This window comes from Triturus cristatus, chromosome 11 (genome assembly GCF_964204655.1).
Source record: "Triturus cristatus chromosome 11, aTriCri1.1, whole genome shotgun sequence".
Lineage (NCBI taxonomy): Eukaryota > Metazoa > Chordata > Amphibia > Caudata > Salamandridae > Triturus > Triturus cristatus.
The window spans coordinates 783,515,734-783,539,256 of NC_140594.1; the positions used below are offsets into that span (position 1 = coordinate 783,515,734).

Sequence of the window (23,523 nt, forward strand, 5' to 3'; positions counted from 1 at the left end):
TTAATACTCTGTTCTTTACTTGAGGCAAGGCATTTTCTACTAATTTTGTCACAAACAGATGTGGGTATGATTCACTACTTGCTTTTATGCCACTATTTATACCAAAACATTTTTCAAATCGGGCATAGAAATCACTAGTGTCTTCATCTTGCTTCTGTTTACAGGCTGAAATTGTACCCCAATCTTCCTTTTTCGTAGTCAATAAACGTGGCAGTACCTGTACTAGTAAACCTGGTAGTGCTTTAGTTTTATCCCCAAGTCCTGCTCCTGCAGTTCGGGCCTTTTCTTCTGCTTCTAATGCTGACCATTCTATCTTTTGGTCGCCTACCTCCCACTCTTTTTCCCTGAGTTTTTCATAAATGCCAGCGGGCATTAATACCTTTAATATTGTCATAATGTCGGGATAGGTATACTCTCCCATGAGTAACATGTCTTTAATTTCTCGGTGGAAACCCGCTGGGTCTTTGTCATGACTGGGTACCACTTTCTTCATTTCCAATAATTCTATTTTTGATATGGGCGTATATACAAATACGCGTTTAAACTCATTGTCCTCGCCTTTTATTGGGTGCCCTTCTCGTAAGGGATTCTGTCTGTCCATGTAATACGTGGTTCTTTCCTTGATGGGCAATGAGACATGTTCTGAGCATACAAAAAGAATGTACTGCTTTCTTAATTCTAGTATTTCTTTAATTAATTTAGTACCTGAACCTCTCCATCTATTCATGAGTAATTCAGTCAATATGTCAGGTAAGGGACCAGGATCCGAATGCTGACTCTGATATAGTATAAGGAGTTGTTGAATCATATAAATCCCAGCTAAACGCTGTTCATCTGGGGTGAGATTCAAAAATGTGCGTGCTACTGTATCATCACTATACTTCCCGGGACTGTCAACCCAATGGACAGCTGACCTGGCTAATTCTTGTTCATCCATAGAATCGAGAAAATGATAACCCCTTCGTTCTCGGAGTAATTTGTCAGCTGCTTGGAATGAATGCTCGTTAGACCTTATATTTATTATTGGTGTTTGGAAATTCCTGTTATTATCTGGACATATCGGACGTATCGGGTCAATAAGACATCTAGTACTATTACAAGATCTTCCTCTACCTACATAGGCTATGGTGTCTGACTGTCCTATGGGCAGTCCTAATCCTTCTTCCTCGCTTTGTTCGAACTGGTCTACCGCTAATCTTTCTTCGTGTAGGCGTTCTATTTCTTTACGGATCTTTCGGCACATGGCTATTATACAATTTTGCTTATCATGTCTCCCTTCTGATATATTCTGGCTCCATCTGGTAAGAATTTGCATTGCTTCCGGGTCTACCCCCGGTCGGTCTTGATTTCGGATCACACAATTTATAAGGAAACGTAACAGTTCCCCCTGTATCTCCACTTTCTGGTATTCCATAGCTCTGTTAATACATTCAGAATCTCGCCCTGTTTGGACAAAATGGTATATATTATCTAGATGCGCAGTCATTCCTGGTAACTTCCCTAAATACACCGCGGCTCGTCTGATACGTAATGATGCCATGATCATTTCGTCCTCTTTGCCGGGCACAGGGTCATATCTACAATCTACAAGAAGTTCCTTAAGCGTACGGGCATTTATGAGTTTGGGGGTACGTGAATGTGCTGACTCTTGAAAAGTAAGTTTATTTATTCTAGGTGGCGTAGAAAAGATATTGGTAGCACCTCCGGTAGCCCCGTCTGGGGTATCGGGTGTGAAAGGATTCGTTGAACGTGATACAGCAACTATAGGTGTGGATACAGCTATAGAAGTAGCTGTAGGAACAGATGCAGAAACAGATGTGCTTGCCGGAACTTGTGTCAGAACTTGTTGCTGTAGGGATACGGGTACTGGATCTTGGCGTTGAACCTCCCTGGCAGGCGGTCTATGTGGGGCGGGTTTAGCATACTCGGGAGCTGCGTCATCTAAATATGAGGAAAGAAAAACATCTTCTGCGGTTCTAGGATGCCCCTTAGGATGTACCTTTATTGGAAATAATGGGGTTGGCAAGTCTTTTGGTATTTTTGGAGTAGCCTTAGGTAATCCTTCGGCCAGAAGGGGATACATACCATTCATAAGGGCATTTCTTTGTCTGTCTACTTGTTCTGATTTCACTCGTGTACCTTCTTCAATCAATATATTCTCTCGGATTTTATTTGAATTCTCTCTATTTCTCTCTTCCTGTCGGAGTGCTTTTTCTGTACGTCTATGAGATTCTTTACGCCATAACTCAATGGCGTCCTTCTGTGACTGTCTGACTTTCCTTTTCCATAACTCTTCTTCTACTTTCATGATGCACTCTGCATCCCAGGTCCCCGCTGCGGGCCACCTCTGACTTTCTGGTAATTCCTTGGTGTAGTCTACCCATAAATCAAGAAATAATATAGCGTCTAAGCCATGTTTATGATACATGAAGTACCCTGGAGTGTCCCTAGGAGGAATAGGAACGGCTTCTTCGAGTACCCCTTTTCTTGTTGTGATCTGTCTTAATTTCGAAAAGAGCGGCATATTGAAAACTGATCTGATACTTGATTTTGAACAAACTTAATACATTAAACACAATAATGAACAGTCATTCACACCACAATATGCAGAACGTTATTAAAACATTTAACATTTAACATTTAACTGAGCAACGATGATAATGACGATCTAAGGAAAACTTAATCACTAAACATAATACTCGACTTTAACTGGATTATTCTGAATTTATATACTTGATATACTAGATATACTGCTAAACAGTACAGATACACTGCTGAAACAGTGCAGACCGGATTTGTGTACCCAAACCCGTCTTGACCGGCACAACCTATGTGCACGTCAGAACGCCTCCCCAGTAATGGTACTCACCGGGTAGCTCGGAAACGGAAGGCCTCGGAAACTGAACTGAACTTGAACCGGACTGGACTCGACTCGAACACTTCGGACACTGGACTCGACTTGGGACTTCGGAAACTGGTGGGCCTCTGTATACCTCGGATCTTGCTCTCTCAGCTAGGCTCTGGTCGGGATACTTCGCACTTCTCACCGCCTCGTCTGGGTGTTGATCGCAGCCTCAGTCGCCCCCGCTTGACCGGAGGGAGATACAGGAAATCCTGCTGGTACGCGTTATTGTCCGTCCAGCTGTGGCAGGAGACCGGGCCTGCAACGCACCGCCGGCGCGTGAGATGAGAAAGTGTCCCTGTTCGGGCGCCATTCATGTGGTAAATAATTTAATTACCGGGACTTAATTTGATACAGAAACATAATAAAATAGCTCAGTAAATAAGAGGCAGAATCCGTGGTATTAGAGGTTCGGAATGGGCTTTATTCCAATGGTCGATTATAATCGGTTGCTCCAGGTTCCATCACCACGAAGGTTCAGGAAGTGAAGTACATACGTTATTGACAATCAATTACTTTTATACAATAGGCATTACAGTGAAGCAAATACAAGAGGCGTAACAATTGATAGTGGTGATAATATATTCGTGCGTAGCAAAAATAGGCGTAACTGGGAGTGATGAAAGAACGTCATCAGATGTGATGTCATAAGAGGGTGGTTACATGAAAGAATTTCGCAATGTCAGCAGAAATACTTGGCAGAAATGCGCGCGCAGCAGCATGACGTGTAATTGACGTGCAACTAGGGGGTGAAGGGGACTTGACATTTAGCTCTACAGGTGGCGACAGAAGTCTGGAGGGTCAAGTCAACCTAATCCCAAATCATATCTACCATCCTATGTTTAAAGAACTAAGTTATCCAAAAGAGAGGTCTCTTCGAGTAAAATCTTATTCTATACTGACTATACTGACTGTTAGTGCGTGTACAAGCGTCTAAGTGTCTACACTAGATGCGAGGGCGGAAATCTTCCATAGTAATAGGGCTATGAATTACTTGCGTAAAGACAGAGAAGCCGAGCCTTTGCTCGGTAGCTGGAAGAATGTTTACTTAAACTGCTAGACAGGAATGCATCGGGCAGGGAACGGAGCAGATAACTTCGAAGGTGAAATACAGTTTTTGGCAGACAGCAGGCTGATGTCAGGCTTCGTGAGCCGCGCAGAGAATGAGACAAAGTTCATGGTCGCAGATGCAGGCTCAGACTGGAGCTTTCAGAGGCAGAAGGCAAGAAGAGTTTGATGACAGAATCAGGGCCTACTTGCCTGGACTGTAAAATGGCATAAGTGAACCATATAAAGCCGGTGGCCTTTCATACTTAGGAATGGAATATCCGGCCTATTCATGGCGGATCTGACAGAGGACATGTTGACGGTGGACGCACATGTGTTTGCGTCTTTATAACTGGAACTGGAGGGAACATACATGTACTTGTGATTCATACATGAAACCGTTGGGGTCCAAGATAGGGGACATAACTGATCAGAAAAATCCATATTTCCACACAGTTCAGAGTTAAGGAATATCTCTGAGTTTTGTGTTTTGTATTACTCCATTGCGACTGTTCTCTTCCCAAGTGCTAGTTCATTATTAGGGTGCCTAGCACTGTCACACACACATGCACCTTCACATCACAGTGCAAAGGTGAGTTTGATGTTTAGGAAAGTGTCTGCCCAAGAAGGATAGACTTCAAGCACAAAGTACTAAGCTTTGAAAGCAAAGTTGAAAAGGTTTGGACCATAGAAAACATTTTTCTGACTAACTGAGGTGTACTTTTTTACACAAAGCCCCGTTTTATTGTTTAAAGATAAGGATCGCAGCATGGCAAATGCCATGTTCCATCCAAGGGACTACCCCCTGAAGCACAACACAAAGTAGTGCAAAGTACTATACGCTAGACTTTGAGACCTGTCCAGCAAAAAATAAAGCTTTGAGGTGCCCAAAGTGTAGTTGCATATTGCTGAAAGCCACAGGAAATCTAGAGCTAAAAATGGGGATTAAATGTTATAAAGTAGTATGGAAATGGAAAGACTTAACACACCTGGGGGCAGACTTATGAGGTCTTTGCCTTGCGGCAAATCCACTCAAAGTGACACAAAGCTTTTCAAAGTCTTGAAAGGGCATTTACTTTTGCCCCTACTAACTAACATATACACACATTCAAACAGTTACTCACTCACCCACACAGCCACTCACACACCCACCCTCTCACCCATAGAGGACCCCAGTCACCCCTACAGCCACTCGCACACCTATGCAGCTACTCACACAACCCCTAACTCACCCATACAGCCACTCACACACCCAGTCACTCTCACTCATACAGCTACTCACATACCCACTAGCACATCCATACACCCACTCACACACCCATACTGCCACTCAAACCTACTCACATACTGATACAGACAGTCACACAGCCACCCAGATGAGATATGTTAGAAATAGTATGACTAATTACTAGTACAGAAAGAATAGTAATTTAACTTGCTTTAGCTTAGTATATTTTTTTAAAATCTCAGAAACATTTATGAAACACTTACACTCATGAGATGATGTCAAGAGTGATATCATTTGAGATATCAGCAGTGATGTCACTGACCATGTCATGAGTGATATAATATGTGAGGTCATAAGCAGTGCATCATGGGGACATGAGTTATAGTTAGTTCACATAACTATAATTGCTGAATTTTTATGGTTTTGCATGAGTGAGGTCTGAGTCTAACAATAACGTTTGTGTATCCGTTGGTTTTTCAGTGAATATATATATATATATATATATATATTCTATTTTGTTGTGTTGGCATATGTGGTTAAGGCACATGCCTATGCACAGTAAAGAATGGCGTTGTAAAGGCAAATGCATGGTAATGGATTCGTGTTAACGACCGCATTGTAAAGGTTGCTTCCCATTTCAGATATTAGCAAAGCGTTGCATGGCACAAACCAGGCAAGATGCAGGAAGCCTTAGATCCAAAGCAATAAGATCCTCAATTGTAAATGTTCAAAACTAAAACCTTATTGGGATTATACTTTAGACAGAGGGACTAGTGTTGAATTAGTTGTGATAAGTTTGGTACAATCTCAACTACTGGCGGCATTACAAGCTTTCGAACGTAAATACTATTTGCCAGTTTAAAAAAATGGCCTTCAAGACCTTTCCTTACGGGTCATAAAGTCATTCTGAAAAAATGAAAACCGTAATCACCTATAAAAATTGAAATATTGATTTCAGATATGATATTGATAACACAATTATAATGCTCTTTGCAACCTAACAAAAATATAATGCTCTTTGCAACCAAACAGATACCTGCGTATGAAAAATTATGGGAGCAGTTCAACCAGTTATATCAAGTGTAACTCTTTCTGCTACATGTATGGTGTCAGATTTTATTTTTAAATTGCTAGTCGAGTCTTTTTTTAACATTCCTGTTATGCATATGTATGTTATTACTGAGTCTGGAATCTCATTTTAACAAAAGTTATTAAATCTTTACAACAGGTCATAATTATGTGTGTATGTATATTCAGTTAAAATGAATTCAAAACTCAACAAAAACTTTTAAACCTAAACTGTCCAAAGCCAAAATTTTCCATAGAATGGTGGTCAGATTGTATTTGTTACACCGGTCCTTGGATTTTGCGTGTTAAGCAAAATGTTAAAGGTTTTATTATTGCTACAACAATTGTTTGAGCCCATTACTGTGAACACCAGGTTAGAGATGAGATTAAAATGAGCAGTCATACTTGGATAAAACCATTTGGCTAAGCTTATTATAACGTTTCACTGATAATGTCACATAAAAAGCATTGTAATTTCACATATAGGCACAATAAGGAAATGCTACCCTATTTAGCATTTCTTGCTAAGTTTTGACCTTTATGAAATCTAGACTCGGCGGGCAGGTGACTTTAGGCCTAATTCAGTGTTTATAATATGGCAGACAGGACATACACCAAGTTTTTACAGAGTATCTCATCTGCCTAGCTCAAATAAAGCCCACTGTTTTGGAATTTGTTGGCCGAACAGCTTATTGAGCATTGAGACCATTTAACATTTCACAAGCAGGTTAACATCTTGCTGATTGAAGGATAAGACTCAGCTAGCTGTTTTTGTTAGATTGTGGTGTCAGACAGCACCATGAAGCCCCCTGCTGTACAGAGGCACTATAAAAGAAATGACTGCACGTGTTCCACTCAAGTATATTTTGGGAATGTTTCAGGAAATCAAGGTGCACACTTTGCGCCCTACTTTAGTTTAGGCACATCAAAATTATAAAATACGAATAGAGCTTATCGTACCCCTATCCAATGCTTGTAAGCTCCTAAAATGCACTTGCTGACTGCACTATTTGCAATAGATTTTACCCGCGCAGATCGTGGGGGCCAGGGCTTCAAGTGGGTGATAGACTTCTGTCCGACAAGACAGATGTACTGGTCTTTGGCAACAAGACCTTACCATGGGACTCCAGCTGGTGGCCGTAGGAGCTAGGAGAACACCCACAGACCACGCAGGAAATCTAGGGATCATCCTAGATGACAAGCTCAAGTCAACACAGTGTGCACCTCCTGTTTCCACATCCTATGCATGCTACGAAAGATCTTCAAATGGTAGCCTAAGAACTCCAGGAGGAAAGTCAAGTAAGCACACATCACCAGCAGGCTCGACTATGGCAACATTCTAAGCTGAAATCTCCAAACAACTCCAAAACAGACTCCAGATCATCCAGAACATCGCTGCAAGACTCGTACTCGACTTTCCACACCTCAACTATATCACACCGCACCTCAAGAAGTTTCACTGACTCTCCATTCACAAGCACAGCCAATTCAGGGACTTAATGAAATGGTACAGTGATGGCCACCTGAGTTGGAGAGGTATTGGTGGTACTTTATGGGTGGAGGGATGCGGTGAAGTAGAAGAATTAGTGAGGCATTATAGTTTTGTATGGCAAAGTTGCCTAGGGATATGAATATAATATAATGTGGACCTGCTTCATTAAAGTGGCTTTTTTCATACTATACTGGTTGACAGTGGTCTGTATTGTGCAATCTCGCCCTTTAGGGGCTTGTGAGGCAGATGACCTTGGGAGGTGTGCCCCAGGGCAGGTTGTCCGGGTGGTACATCCCAGGGAGCTGAGAAGCAGGGATTGGACACGGGCGTGCAGGGGTGGTGTTAAGGGGACCTTTTGGTAGCCAGTGTGGGGTCCCCAGCCACCATTTTGTTGGGTGTATAGGCAGGGCATAATAGAAAACCCTGTAGCTCTCTATTCCCTAAAATAAGGCATAGCGGTGCATTGGTGTGAGGTAGCTATATGGAACAGGTGCACAAGGGGGCAATACGTTTGTAAGGTTGATGCTGATGGGCCAGGTGCAGGGCGGGCAGATTTCCTGGAAGTTTTCATGGTTAAATACGATTTGATCGAGAGTTGGGGTAGACAAAGCAGTTGGAAGGCTGGCAGCGAGTGTAAGCTGACATTTGTGAAAGACAGGAAGTTGTCGGTAGTAGGTTATGAAATACTTGAGGTTTTGGATTTGAAGAATGGTTACATTGACGGCCAACTGTGTTGGGGAGTTATTGGTGGTACTTTGGGGTGAAGTAGAGGAATAAAGATGTTTAGTGAGGTGTTACAGTTTTGTATGGCAAGGTTGCTTAGAGTTATTTATCTAATGTAATTTTCACCTACTTCATCAAAGCGATCTTTTTCACAGTGTACTGGTTGTCCGTGGTCTGTGATGTGCCCTCTCACCCAATCGGGTCAGTTGCAGAGGTCGAACTAAGTGGGCTGGGGAATGCTGGACGACGTTCCCAAGCTTTATTAATTTGATCAAAACAGCGGCTGAGGGCGATTGGGTCGTAAGGTGTGAAGAGTCGTCTACTCTACTATAAAGTGCGTAAAGGGACAGGCAGCTTAAATAAAAATAAGCCCTCTCTCCAGGATGCTTGCTCCCTGAAAGAAATGTAAATGTGTTCAATTGGTTAATCAGCACATCTAATGGAGAAAGCGAGGGACAGAATGGACCGTGCCGCCATTATGGCGGTCACACTGTCCCCGGCAAGGCGTGGGGGGGGGGGAGGCCGCGTCAGCAAATGACGCGGCGCTCCCTCCCCTCGCATTGTAAAATGGATGAGGCGGCCTCTTTTTGAGCCAGAAGCACTTGGTGCTTCCGGCTCGAAAACGCTCAGCCTACGCACAGGTTGACCGGTCTGATCCGGTCGGCCTGGGGGAGCCCTCCTTAAAAGGGGGCTGTGGGGAGCAGAACAGTCTCTTGTTCTTGCTCCCCACAGGAACATCCACCGGGCCGGCGGCGGGCCCGTAATCTCTTTTCTTTTCTTTTTTCTTACAGGTTGCGTTGAGGAAAGTGGAGGAGAAAGGTCCAGCGTCTCTCTCGTGTTTTTTACAGGTCCAGCGGAATCATTGGAGGAGCACTGCCGGTTCGAGTCGACCGTTTGCCAAGCCACCACTGCCGCAGAGAATCGTGAGGGACGCGGCGACGGGTATCGGCGTGTTAGGCGTGCCGCAGGCGGAGCTTTAAGATCGCCCGGGATTGCTGGCTGCCCCCCCCTTGGAGTGCGGTAAGCGGTGAAGGAATAAAGTTATGGCGGGCGCGGCACGGCAGATCTGGCCGGTGAATCTTGGCGGGCGATGTGCTAATGCGGTGAGTCTGCGTGGTGCAGCGAGGGAGCGGTGAGTGGCCCTGACTTTGAACGCTTGTGATTGTAACTCGTACAAAGTGCAAGGCAGAAACGCTTGCATAGATATTAACTGCCGTCGTTCTGTAATCGTCTATTGTACTGCTTTAGACCTGAAGGTAAAGGTATGCTTTCGTTTTAACTGAAGCGCTCCTAAGGCGAGTGAACCTTCGGGTCGAGCGCGCGCTATATAAAGCTCCATGCATGCATATTTCCTTGGCTCTCTGTACTTTTTCGTGAAGTTTTTTTAACTGTATTGATTTTGCACACGATTATTCAGAGGCACTGTTGTTTCAGTCACCTATCTCTCAGGCTAAAGTGGGGGGCAGTGGTAATTCCTTCAGTAAGGTTGGGAAATAAGTGTGGCAGTTAGTGGCTTGAGGCTCTCACTCTGAAGTGTATAATCCCATAGTTTTTCAATGCACTGTTACTCAGTATAAAGTGTGGGCAGTTGTATTGTCTTCAGTAAAGTGGGGAATTAATTTTTCTGTTGCCATTTGACATTTACTGTGAAGATTAGGTAGTCAATCCTTGGTCTTTCAATATTAATGTTTGCTCAGTCTAAAGTGTAGGACAATGGTATCTACGCCAATACGGTGGGGAGATAATTAAGAGTGCTGTGCTCAAAGTGAGTGTTGCTGGGTGTCTGCAGCGCAGTAAATAGGAGCGCGTTACGTGAAGTGTGATTAGAAGTGGTTGGGTAACGAACGGGTAGGGCTTCGCGCAGTGAAACCGGCTTTATTTGTGTTTCCACAGCCCCAGCACACATTATGGGGAGGACAAGACGGTGCCAGGATAAAGAAATCACTGGTGGTCAGTCAGTCAAAAGTCTTTATTCGGTTTAAGTGCAAACCATAAAAGCATACTACAATAAAAATACTTAAAAATACAAATTTCATTTAAATAATCACTATAGCTAAAAACACATTGACACAAGATAAAAAAGATGCAGTTCATTTCCTCAGAGAATGAATTACAACAGATAAAAAATTTGCAATGTTAAAAGTTTCCCAAACATCATTTAACATCTGAAGGTAAAGAAGAGCAGGTCTCACCTGCACAAAGCCTTTGTTTCTTAATATAGGGAGTAAAAAGCGTTTCCTAATGTCAATAAAGTGCTCAAAGAAGAAGAAAAAATGTGTCATATCCTGTAAAGAAAAATTGTCACAAGAGCAAGGGCCAAGATCCTCAACCCTTTTCCAACCTTTCCTTTCTCCAAACAGTAGGTGTAATTGATTTAGTCTGAACCTAGTCAATAGGAAACGGTGGTTTGCATTTGTGACATTTCCTAGGTATGGTTCCAGGGATGGTGTTGTTTTACAGAGCTGATGAGCCCTAACGGTGCCCTTTACCAACTCATTCCCTTCCCTATCCATGGTAGATATGTGCATAAATGTTTCTTTGCACCATTTTATGTCACCTTTTACTAGGGCTTCTGGAGACTGATATAATTCAGGTCTACCCAGCTTTATGGCCAGGTTCTGAATATATTTCAGCCAAGGTATACGTGACCCATAGTCTAGCAATATACAATGTTTCATAATTGTGCGATTCATCTGTAGGTCCGATTTAGCCAAATGCTAATCCATTTCAATAATGGGGCCAGGGCAATGCTATCTTCTACAAAACCGATTCCAAGCTCCTGATGGACATTATAATTAGCAGTTGAGATCGGGACTGAAAGGAGGTTTTTTAGAAACCTATCCTCAACAGTCTGAATACTTTTAACATTTTTAATGCCCCATACCTCGGCTCCATACATCGCCAAAGAGAAACACTTGGCTCTATAAACTTGAATAAGGGCCTTCATTGGTCTGGCACCTAGCTTTCTGGCAAAACCTAGGACAGCCACAGTCGCTCTAGATAATACAATCTGTTTTGCTGTTATTTGGGTTACCCAAGAACCTTGATCATCGAAAAGAACGCCCAAGTAGGGGAATGAAGATACCCTGGATAATTGGTGACCCCCACATTTAAAAGTTTTAGTCTTTGCAGATTTCGGACCAATAACCATAACATGTGATTTTGCAAAATTGACAGTTAAATCCAACGCCATCATAAAACCCGCAAATGAATCTAGCAGTAACTGAAGGCCCACTCCCGTTCTTGCGAGTAAGGCGGCATCATCGGCGTATAAGAGTGCAGGGATTAAACATTTCCCTGCACGAGGGATATCATTACATGAGGTGATTAAGGCATTATCTAATTCATTTATGTAAAGAGTAAAAAGCAGAGGTGCCAAAATGCACCCCTGTCTAACTCCATTTGATATAGGTATGTCTTTTGTACAATTGCCCTGTTGATCATACCGTACTGTAGCCGATAAATCCCTATGTAGATCAGCTAAAAAGTAGACGATGTTTTTGTCTACCCCATGGGATAAGAGCAAAGACCACAATTTTGACCTATTTACACGGTCAAAGGCCGATGACAGGTCCATAAAGGCTACCAATAAGGTTCCCTTCTTGGCCACCGTGTATTTGCCTATTAATAGTTGTAAGTTTAGACATTGATCAATGGTGCCCATCCCTTTTCTGAATCCGTACAGGACCTTAGAGAGTGTTCCTGTTTCCTCTAACCAACCAGTCAGTTGGTCAAGGACCACCCTCCCCAGTACTTTCACCGAAGAATCTATTAGGGATATTGGGCAGTAACAACTCGGATCACCTCTATCGCCTTTTTTATATATAGGTATGATGACAGATTTCGCCCAAGTCGGAGGCAGACCCAGTTGACATGCATTAACGAAGACGTTGAATAAAATTTTAGACCATGTTTTTATATCTGATTTAAAAAGGTCTGCCGGGACTCCATCAGGTCCCGGGGCCTTATTACTTGTCATTTGCATAATGGCATGTGTGACCTCTAATTCTTTAAAAGACAAAGTATAATTTTCCAAATTTAATGTAGGCGTCACCCTAGAGCCATCTCCATAATACACCTGTTTAAAATGACTGGTGGTCATTGGAGGAACTTGCTTGGGCAGCACCGGCTAGCCAGCATCTCATCGCTTCTGGGAACCACAGAGGGTTTGAGCGGGCGGCTTACCTGAGCCTACTGGGTTAGCCAGTAGGTCGTGGCTCTGGTTGCATGGGTGCAAGGGTTGGCTGGGGGCTGCTGCTTCTTGAAGGTAAGGGGTGACACAGTCACCTATCTGGGACTGCGGTTACATGTGCAGGCAGGTCCCATATAATTTTACATCTTTCGCCATGGCCCTTCCGGTTCGGCGGAACGAGAAGCGATCGCGCACGGACGTCTTGCTGGAGGCTTTAATGCAGCAAGTCCATGACATGGGGCAGACCCTCAACAGGTTACAAGATAAGGTGGAGGGTCCTGAGGTGCCAGAAGGGAGGGGTAGGCGGCCTATTGTCCCACCAAAAAACTACTCCCCGCCACCGCCAAAGAGGAACAGGCGCAGGCCATGTGGGGGAGGGGCAGGGGTGACACCAAGAAGTGAGCCTGCACCTACGCCAAGCCCTCAGGGTGAGGGGGGCGTAGGTGACGCAGTCCCACCGGCAGACACGCCGGGCCCCTCGGGCGAAGGAGGCCCAAGTGGTGCACTGCCTGTGGGACCCATTGCTGTCCCCGCCCTCCCCCTGGGGGACGGGACTGGGGGAACCACGCCGGCTCAGCCTGACATAGCCGCCAACCTGGCGGTAGTTCTACCTTGGCTGGAGATGGTAGGGAACTGGTCTCACATCGCAGGGGCGACATCCGGGGGGGGGGATGCCATTGAAACGGCAAAGAAATTGATGGCTGAGCTAGGAAAGGGGAGGCCAAGCGAGGTGCCGGCAATACCGGCAGGGGGTGCAACATCTGTTGCCACAGCACCGGTCCCCGGTGGCGAAGGTGTCCAGGAAATAACCAGCGACGTGAAGAACACAGACGCGGGCAAGACGGCTGATGCAGCAGCACCAGCAGGTACGAGGGCAACAGTGCCTCCACTAGGCTTGGGAGAGATGCGCTCCGGGAGGGAACCGTTGGGGCGGCATTTGTCGAAAGAGACTAAGGAAAGGATCTGGAAGGGGGAATATGTTAGCATGTTTTCCCTCTTGATTGATGAGGCAGAAAGAGAAGAGGCTAAGAAGAACAAGGAATGGACACACTACAAAGAATGGTCCAACATATTCCTGAAATATAGAGTAGAGGAGAATTTAGCCAATTGGATACAGGGCTTCACTATATTCATGGCCGTCACGTTAGAGCTCTTCCCAGAGGTGGGATCTGAGATGGCATGTTATCAGAATAGGATCACCGTCGCCCACGCTACACAGGGAGGCGATGGGTGGAAGGAATATGACAAGGAGTTTAGGAGGGCTAAAGCACAGGATCCAACTCTAAGATGGAGCCAGACAGACATGTTTATTCATCTGAGACATTTGGAACAGGGAGCAGTTGATAGAGGGCGGGGGCAGGTAACTGACACCGTTCGGTCCCAGCCCTTTATAACAGGCCCCACCGGTAACACGGGGGGTCACGGGGAAGGCAGGGAACACTGGTATAAAAGACGTCTGTTTTGACTTTAACAAAAGGACTTGCAGTAGAGCGCCAGGCACATGTAGGTTCAAGCATTCCTGTGGTTACTGTGGGAATGCATCACATCCCGAGTCCAGGTGTCACAAAAAGTCCAGGGTCAAAGGGGGCAAGAAGCAAGAATAGCAATGTACTGCTAGGAAAGGCTAGATCCCCAGTTAACGTTAGCGCTATGATACCTTGGTTAGAGTCATACAATTGCCCCGAAGCAGCCAGGACGATCAGGGAGGGGTTTGCTGAAGGTTTCAGGATACCAGCCCAGGTCTACAACGGGGTGGCGCACTGCCAGAACCAGCTGTCAGTTAGGTCCAATGTAGACATAGCAACAGCAAAAATCCTTAAGGAAGTGAGCCTGGGTAGGGTGGCGGGGCCATTTGATTATGTCCCTATGAAGGATTTTGTGTGTTCCCCTCTAGGGGTAGTACCTAAGAAAGCGCCAGACGAATTCAGACTGATACACAATCTTTCTGCACCAAGGGGCAGTTCAGTGAATGATGCCATCTCTGACACACTTTGTAGTGTGAAATATGCATCTTTTGACCAAGCGGTTGACATGCTTAGGTCACTAGGTCAGGGAGCTTTGCTGGCGAAGGCCGACATTGAGTCCGCATTTAGATTGCTACCGGTCCACCCTGCAGATTTTCACTTACTAGGTTTCCAGTTTCAGGGGAAGTATTACGTCGACAAATGTATGCCAATGGGTTGCTCAGTGTCCTGCGCCTACTTTGAGAAGTTTAGCTCATTTTTGGAATGGGCATTCAGGAGGGAGTCGGGGCATCAATGGGTGCTACATTATCTGGATGATTTTCTTTTTCTGGGGGCGCCACAATCTGGGGAACGCAGGGCAGCATTGTCAAAGTTTTACACCTTGATGCAGGAGTTCGGTGTGCCCCTGGCACTCGGTAAAACAGTGGGACCAAGCACAGCAATTGAATTCCTGGGGATTGAACTAGATTCGGTCCAGGGGGTCTCGAGATTACCAGCTGACTAAGTCAAAGATTTTGGGGTGGCATTGCAACACTGCCTCAACAAGGATAAGGTTACACTGCACCAGTTACAGCAGGTGGTAGGCCAGTTGAACTGCGCACTACGCATAATCCCAATGGCGTGCCCATTTTCCCGCACCATCGCGCATGCCATGTCAGGTCTCAGGGAGAAGCATCATCACACCAGGCTGTCCGGTGAAGTAAGGCAGGACATGTTGATTTGGAAAGCATTCTTGCGAGACTTCAATGGGAGAGTGGTGTGGCCTAGCCCACCTAGGTCCAACCCAGATTTCGGCCTGATGACTGACGCCGCAGGTAGCGAAGGATTCGGGGCCATTTTGGGATGCGAGTGGGTAGCTCAGCGATGGCCAGATTGGTGGAAAACATCTGGGCTCACCACGAACATAAGCTTCTTAGAGCTGTTTCCAATTCTAGTAGCACTGAATGTATGGGCGGAAGAACAAAACAAGCATTGGCATAGCCAATAGGTCTCGCCTTTGGGACCATATAAGTGTTTAGTTATGCAGCACAATATCCTTGGTGCAACAACATCAACTGTTGCATGGCTAAACACTTATAAGGTCCCAAAGGCGAGACCTATTGGCTATGCCAATGCTTGTTTTAAATGCTATAAAAGTTATTTTAAAAAAACACTGCTATGATGCGGGCAGCAAAAAAATGTTCATAACTTGTTTTTCCTGTTATAACTGTTTGCCTCTACAGCATGGCTGAAAAGACATTGGCAAAGCTCACCGATATCACATAGGAAAGAGCTACTGGCTTTTCCACTGCTTGTTTTCAGTTGGAAAAATCATTATTTCCCACCAGGCTACCTTTTCTCCATCAGATAAAACAAAAAATATATGTTTTATTGTCCTAGCAGCGTGATAAATTAGTGAAGGGATCTCCACTATTTGTCAGCAGCCTGACAGTGTAGCCTGATAAATAACACAAGTGTTTTGCTATTAATCAAAATAGTTCCATGTTTTTGAAAATCAATATGGTGTTCCTCTAAGTTCAAAAAAGAGGGCAGCGACAGGAAAGCATCGGCATGCTTCTGCTTATCCGAGTTCACTTTCCAAACGCGGGCTTTGGACATGTGCAGGATAAATGCTAAACATGAATCCCATCCACTATTACAGTAATCAGCCAGTAAAACGGCAACCTCCTCGGCGCCTCCATGGCAGCAGCCTTCGAAAATAATGTAAATAATAGAGGCGGTTTTCAAAATAAAATATACAGGAACAAGAAAGGTTTAGAGTAGGGGAAGAGCTGTGTTTCGCATCGGTGCAGCGAGCCACTCCTGCGGCCTCACACACCGCTTCACACACCGCGTTAAATGATTTGTGATGTTTACCCAGAGGTCGAAGTGCAGTAAAAACAAGAAGGGCTGGGCGAGAAGGGAGGGGGGAATGCGAGGAGCCTGAATACAAGTGACGAAAAAAGAGGAGGAGAAGGGAGATGCGAGCAGAGCATCAAAGGGTTGGGTGAGAAGGGAGGGTGAATGCAAGGAGCAGAGGAGCAGCTGTGCACGTGCACGCCATCGTGCATGCAAGCTCTAGGCCAGCAAAACCATGTGGGTAGCACTTTTGAAAACCCACTTACAAAATGTCTCAAAGAGACAGCTTGCGCTGTCTCAGCGAGACCTAAAAAGAGACAGCTTGCGCTGTCTCAGCGAGACCTAACAAAGAGACAGCTTGCGCTCTCTCAGCGAGACCTAAACACTGAGTAGTTTGCCACGACATTACTACAGCTACCCTGATCGTTTCTCGGCCACATTGTGCGCTGCTGTAAAAAAGTGAACAGTCAGACGACATTACTGCCAGTTTGTGGAGTACGAAAAGTAAAATATAACAGAGGTTACAGTGAATCATTAGAAACGTGACGATCCTTTCCTCCCTGCTAAACCCTACTGCCTTATCCACAAGAGTAAATACTGCCAAAAAAAGTGGCGTCCTTCACTATCACTAGTTAGGGAGTGCAATTGTGAAAATCAGGTTAACGAAGCACACCACGCAAATCCATTAAGTGCACACGGGCGATCCTTGCAAATACTCCCTACCACATCTCGTTTAGCAGCCTTGACGAAAAGGAGCACCAACCACTCTAGAAAAATCATGTTTCAGGAAGCGAGAAATGCAAATGCATCACTATCCCACAGTGCTTAGGCCGGGCAGACAGGACGAGACCTCATTATGCCTTCTCAAGCCCCCACCCCTCCAGAACAGCTGAGTAAACCAGGGGGTGGGTGGGCGGTTTGGTAAAGAAACGCGACAGGGTAACAAGGACAGTAAATCACGCCACCATACAACAACTAGTGTGAACTCTGACTCCAGTGCCTAAACTAACCTTCCCACAAACCAGTGATCCTATCGTCAGCCAAAAGAGGTCCCAGTTCACCTTAAAACTTGTAGCTCACAAATATTCATGGCCCATGGGCTAACTGGGGTTCTCTGAAATGTGACAGGTCCCCTGAACCACAGGGGCCTGCTCTACACGCTTGCATATAATTTAAACGGTGCAAGGTAGCAACGGGTCAACACCAAAATCCTCACGTGGCAGGGTGTGCACTGAAAAAAATGTCAGCCTCCGATATGCCCCGGGTCTGCACTAGTCACTCATGATCATTCAATACACTTTAGCATGGAGTGAAACTAAAGGGCCGTGCACTGAGTAAATAAACATAATGAAGTTACTCTCGGACCTGTAAACGCGTGTGGTGGTGCAGTGCATGGGATAACCCTGACAGAAAGAACTGCCCCGGAACTGCCCCGGTGGGAGGCCAGTCACTGACAGAGCCTTCTAGGCGCTGAGAACAAACAGTCCAAGCAACAAACCACAGCTGAGGAACTGAAAGACGACAAACAGATGCAATCAAAGGACTCAAACAAGAAGGGCTGGCCGAGAAGGGAGGGGGGAATGCGAGGAGCCTGAATACAAGTGACGAAAAAAGAGGAGGAGAAGGGAGATGCGAGCAGAGCATCAAAGGCCTGGGTGAGAAGGGAGGGGGGAATGCAAGGAGCAGAGGAGAAGCTGTGCACGTGCACACCATCGTGCACGCAAGCTCTAGGCCAGCAAAACCATGTGGGTAGCACTTTTGAAAACCCACTTTCAAAATGTCTCAAAGAGACAGCTTGCGCTGTCTCAGCGAGACCTAAAAACCAGTCTGTAATATTCTGGTCCGACAACATGGCAGTAGTGGAATGCATAAATAGCCAAACGGCTAAATGCGGCATGATGCTGCGCTTGTTGAAGGAGACTGTGTTACAATGCATGAAATTGAATGTCCTTTTTAAAGCTAAACACATGCCAGGTATTCTGAACCACGCTGCTGATGCATTGTCTCGTTTCAAAATGCAGGCATTCAGGTCACACGTCCCAGAGGCAGCAGTGCACCCAACACCTTTCCCAGAACAACTGTGGCAGCTTGGTGCCCCCGAGTATCGAACCTCGTGGCAGCGAGCCTAGCGCCCAGAACCAAGAGTGCCTACGAAGGGGCGTTTGGGTCTTTTTATTTGTTCTTGGGGAAACAGTGGGAGCACAAATGGCATAATCAAGAGTCAGTGGTTGAATATCTTGCTTTCATGAGGGAACAAGGGCGCACGGTATCAGGGGCTAGAAGACTTATCTCAGCCATATCATTTCTTGCAAAGATGATCAGAGAGGGGGATCCCATAAGGAGCTTTGTGGTACGCCAGGCACTGAAAGGATGGCAACACCTGCAGGGAGGGCAGCCGGATGTCAGGAGACCCATAGGTTTAGAAACACTAGGAAAACTAGTAGGGGCACTGCCACAGGTTTGCACTTCTCCAGGCGAAGCGGTCCTGTTCCAAGCGGCATTCTGCCTTGCATTTTACGGCGTATTTAGAGCAGGTGAGCTAGTCGCAAAGAATAAGACAGATTGGCTGGGAGGCCTGCAGTTAGGGCACGTTAACATAAAAAGGGACTCAGTGCTGATTTCCATCCTAAGGTCAAAAACCGATCAAGAGGGTAGGGGAGAGAGCATGGTATTACACAGAGCGGGGGACATTTCATGCTGCACTGTCTACAGGCTCGAGGCGTTTATGGCCCAACGGTCCTTTTAATTGAAACCGATAACAAAGGTTACAATAGGTACATTTAGAATCTTACTGTAACACAACTTTTAGAAGCGCTGTAAATATTTAAACAATCTTTTTGTGCCTTTTTGCGACAACCTAGTTATACTGTGTGTACTATATTGTTTAGACTAATGACACATGTTTACATTTCTTTCTGTTACTGCCTTAGACCTCTTAGTACTATAATTACATCTCACGATTCCCCCAGTCCACCGACCAGGATTCAAATTAGTGACCTCCGGAAGCACCTGAAGTCATTGCATTAACCAACCAAGCTTTCCTACCCGAAAAATACAATTCCCAACAGATAAATTAAAGTCGCGTTTATTATTCCTTTAAGGTTTGTGAATTGTATTTGATATGCAGTTACCTATTGGTGAAAGGCCTTTAAAATAGTTAATATATTGGTTTATTTTTTAGACACGTATCTGACTCCGCCCCCCACACTCACTGACCCCGCCCTCTCTGCACTCGGGCTCACAGTTCCTATTCTTTTCTTCTTTCTGCCCCTTCGACGCTGGTTATTTGGCATGTACAGGCTTGAGAGTCTAAGGTTTTCCTAACATTTCCGAGTCTCAGGGTCAGACCCAAAAATATGGATACTTTCCACACAGGGTAGAATATGATCTGGGCGTCCAGCCCTCGGCAGCCAACAAACAACACAGGCTAAATGAAGTGCAATGTAGAAAAGGAGACTGATGTTATGGTAAATTATATGATCATGGCATCTGAGATTTATGCAGTGGGGGAACACAGGTGATAACTAAACTGATAAAACTCTTTTTCGGTGTATCTATGGGAAACTTCCGCCACGAACATATTATTTGATAAAAGTGCTACTCGCCGAACAGCGCTTCGACGCTTCGTCAGGGGTAGTAAGCGCTGCATAAATAAATTAACAATAAAACCATGCCTAATAAACCCAGGCAGCCTAAAAACACGTTCCCCGTTACGTCACTGCGTGGCTGCAAGTGCAAATCTACATACCTATGTGTTTCGCTGTTGCTTCCTTCTGTATTTTGTTAGTCACGAGCTCTTTGAATTTTTTGATGGTTGTTTTTTTGAAATTTTCTAGACTGGTGTCCACATCAATGGCATAGTGTTGGCCAGCCAGCCCCAGAAGGACGACTTGATAATAAACTTCCCCCATCTTTTCAGATTATCGTCGAGTTTTCCGTCTTCCTTGCTGCTCTTTCAAAATAGATTGTTGTGTTTCATGAACTGCAGAATTTTTCTGTGTCCTTTCACTTTCACTTTTACAGGGTGGTTCACGTGACATTTTGAAATGATTCATCTTTCCTTGAAACCTGCTTGAATTTGCTCTTCTGGTTTATGGATTTAGTGTTAGAATCGGAGGCTTCCTTCCGTCTCATAAAACTATAAGTGAATGACAGACTTGTTTTCTTTTCCTTAGTGCATGGAGACTCTGACGTTTTATGCACAATCAGCAGTGAGAGTGTTCTATAAATTCTCATGCCTGCAGAGTTTTTGCTACATAACACTCCTCTGCTCTTGCACTCACATTTAGCATGGGCAACGAGGGAAATTGCCCAGAACCCCCACCTTCGAAGGGGCGCCAGGTAAAGTGAATGGGACAGCCGAAATTCCTGCTCTGATACAGGAGCAGCTGCTCCCAGAAAGCAGCAGTGGGGCAGGGAGGGGGGAAGAGGGGGAGTTAAAAAACAAATTAAACAAGCATTGGCATAGCCAATAGGTCTCGCCTTTGGGACCTTATAAGAGTTTAGTTATCCAGTCCAATATCCTTGGTGCAACAACATCAACTTTTGCATGGCTAAACACTTATAAGGTCCCAAAGGCAAGACCTATTTTTGTTGTTGTTGCATATTTATATAGTGCAAACTCGACCCAAAGGTATTGGAGCGCTTTACATGAGCAACGTATTTACATTACACATTCGGGCTCGGGGAGATTAAGTGATTTGCCCAGAATCACAGGATGTGGACGTGACCTCGAGGCTCGAACTCTGGTTTCCAGCACCAAAGTCGGCAGTTTAGCCAACGGATCACATGAGCAAGTTCATAAACCCCTAGGAAATAAAAACATACTTTGTTTAAAGGGGAGTATTCACGTCTTTTCCATCACGTACATACATACCTGAGCTTATTTTCCTCTGCATACTTTTTTAAAATGCTGATTTTTTGTTTGAAAGTAATAAAATAAAATAAAAAACTGAGACCGAAGGTGGCACCCATAAAGGTCACAGACGTCCAGTCAGTGCCATGGTTGGGTTAGGGGGAGGGGGGCATTGGGGCATTGGGGCAAAGAGTGTTTGGGAGATCTGAGACAAGGATGGCATCAGCTATTTACAGAGGGGCTCCCACAGTTAAACAGGGATCCCGTGAACCCGAAAAGTGCTAAAGAACGGTAGTCCCCATCCACAAGCCCACACAATAAACCTGGAACAATGAATAAAGGAACAGAAACAGATAATTGAGGATAGGGGACATATGCAAACATTATTTCTTTAAAAAAAACAATGTGCATTGAAACACAACCCAAACTATAGTGGTGTGTCTGTGAGATTTATCCCACCGCCCTCCTCCTTCCTCCCCTCTCAAAGGACGGCAGAAACGGGGAGATTTTCCGGAGGCAAGGATTTAAATGCTATCGGCGAAGGATGCCTCCTTTCATTGAGTGGGCTTGCTGTACCTTTTCTGTGTTTCAACTAAACCAGAGGGAGATTTGTGTTGTTGTATTAACAAACAACTTCTAAATAAATAAGTGGCTCAACGGTCGGAGCGGCCAAATTTGAAGCTGGTGAATCAGGTTCGAATCTTGCCGGTGGCTCAAGCATCCTGTGATTCTGGGTAAATCACTTATTCTCCCCATGCCTAAAAATGAATGTGTCCGTCTATAATGTAACTGGTGCTCATGTAAAGTGGTTTGATACCTTCGGGTTGAGTTTGCGCTATATAAAACTATAAATACAAAAAAATACAACACATACCTGCCGTGAAGCAATAAGGACTTTGCCGTGCAGCTATGAGCTTAGCAATGCGAAAGAGATGTTCTTGTCGCAAGACCTTCCGACTGGAAGAATGTGCGATTTATAATAGGTGCGAATTAACCACAATAACTTTTGTGTGACTTGGACCCGATATATATTCTAAGTATCTACGGACTCAATGGAAAGCTCGATCTAAAAAGAACATGTGGCGCAACGTGTCCGTTCAAGGCCAGCAGTGACTAGAACCCAAACAGAGTTGTTGTCCACACAGAGCAGGTGTTAAAATATTTCTGTATCAAGAGTGCCACTAACAGGAAATCAAAACAAGGGGTGGGGATGGTGAATCATCGGTGCTGCGGGGGCTGCAAGGGAGAAAAGAGCCCTACAAGCAGGAGGAGGCGGCTGCAGCCCGAGGAAAGTGAGTAATGGGCAGTACGAAGGGAGCCGGCGAGAGCAGGGTGAGGAGAGAGAGCAGCATCATCAAAGAACAGGAAAGGACAAGACATGCACAGCGTTTCCCTTGCGGGAGCGAGCAGTGGCGCCATCTGTTTCAAAAGCGCGAGCAAGATAATTATAAACAGATGGTGTTGCTGCTCGCTCCCGCAAGGGAAACACCAAACGTGCATGAGTACCAGTAGAAACCAATGCAAAACATGCACAAGTTTCAAGCAAAGTCCTGAGCGATTCCAAAAGGTCCCCTCCTATGCAGCGCTTGCGTTCTGCGTAGGCGAGGCCTAAAAAACGACCTGCCAGCTGTCCTCCTGGCAGGCCACTGCCGCCTCTCCTGCATCCTCTTCCTGGTTTCTTCTCTGCAAACGAAGCTGAATGCAGGAAGCACCTGGCTCCCAGCCTCCCGATAGCCAATCACAACCCAGCAATGCAGCGTTGTGGTTGGTCTGAGTGCCGTGGTTCGGCGCTCAGCCAGGGAATGGGAGGCTGGCCATGTTCTCCATGCAGGCTGTAATGCAGCCTGCATAAAGAACATGCAAAGTGCGCATGAATGTTTGGCCGGCCCCAGAGGACCGGTCAAACATTCACGCGCTCTTACAAAGTGCCCACCACTCCTCCCCCTCCTCTGAAAGCAGAGCAGATGAGCCCCACCCTGCTGGCCAAGATGCCGCAGCAGAAAAAATAAAATGATAATAACTTAGAGTTATTGTCATTTTATTTTTCCTTTTTTTTCCCACTGTGAAAAGCAGTGGGCCGGCGCTCCTCCGCCTTAGCAGAGGAGCGGCCACTGCTCTAATACTGTTGCTAATAAAACCAGCTTATTTTTCTAATTTGACAGCAGACCATGCTAGAAAGAATATTGGGACTATATACTAAGACTGTGTGCTGG

The 23,523-nt window shown here is 45.3% G+C and overlaps 1 long non-coding RNA gene across 1 annotated transcript in view; it reads right to left on the bottom strand.

The window, feature by feature from the left end:
• Window positions 1-20,455, bottom strand: part of LOC146785435 (uncharacterized) — a 29,259-nt gene extending 8,804 nt beyond the window's left edge. The window contains exon 1 of the long non-coding RNA XR_014970651.1: window positions 20,204-20,455. This is a non-coding gene — a long non-coding RNA (uncharacterized LOC146785435). The remainder of the gene's footprint in view (window positions 1-20,203) is intronic.
• Window positions 20,456-23,523: the final 3,068 nt, after the last annotated feature.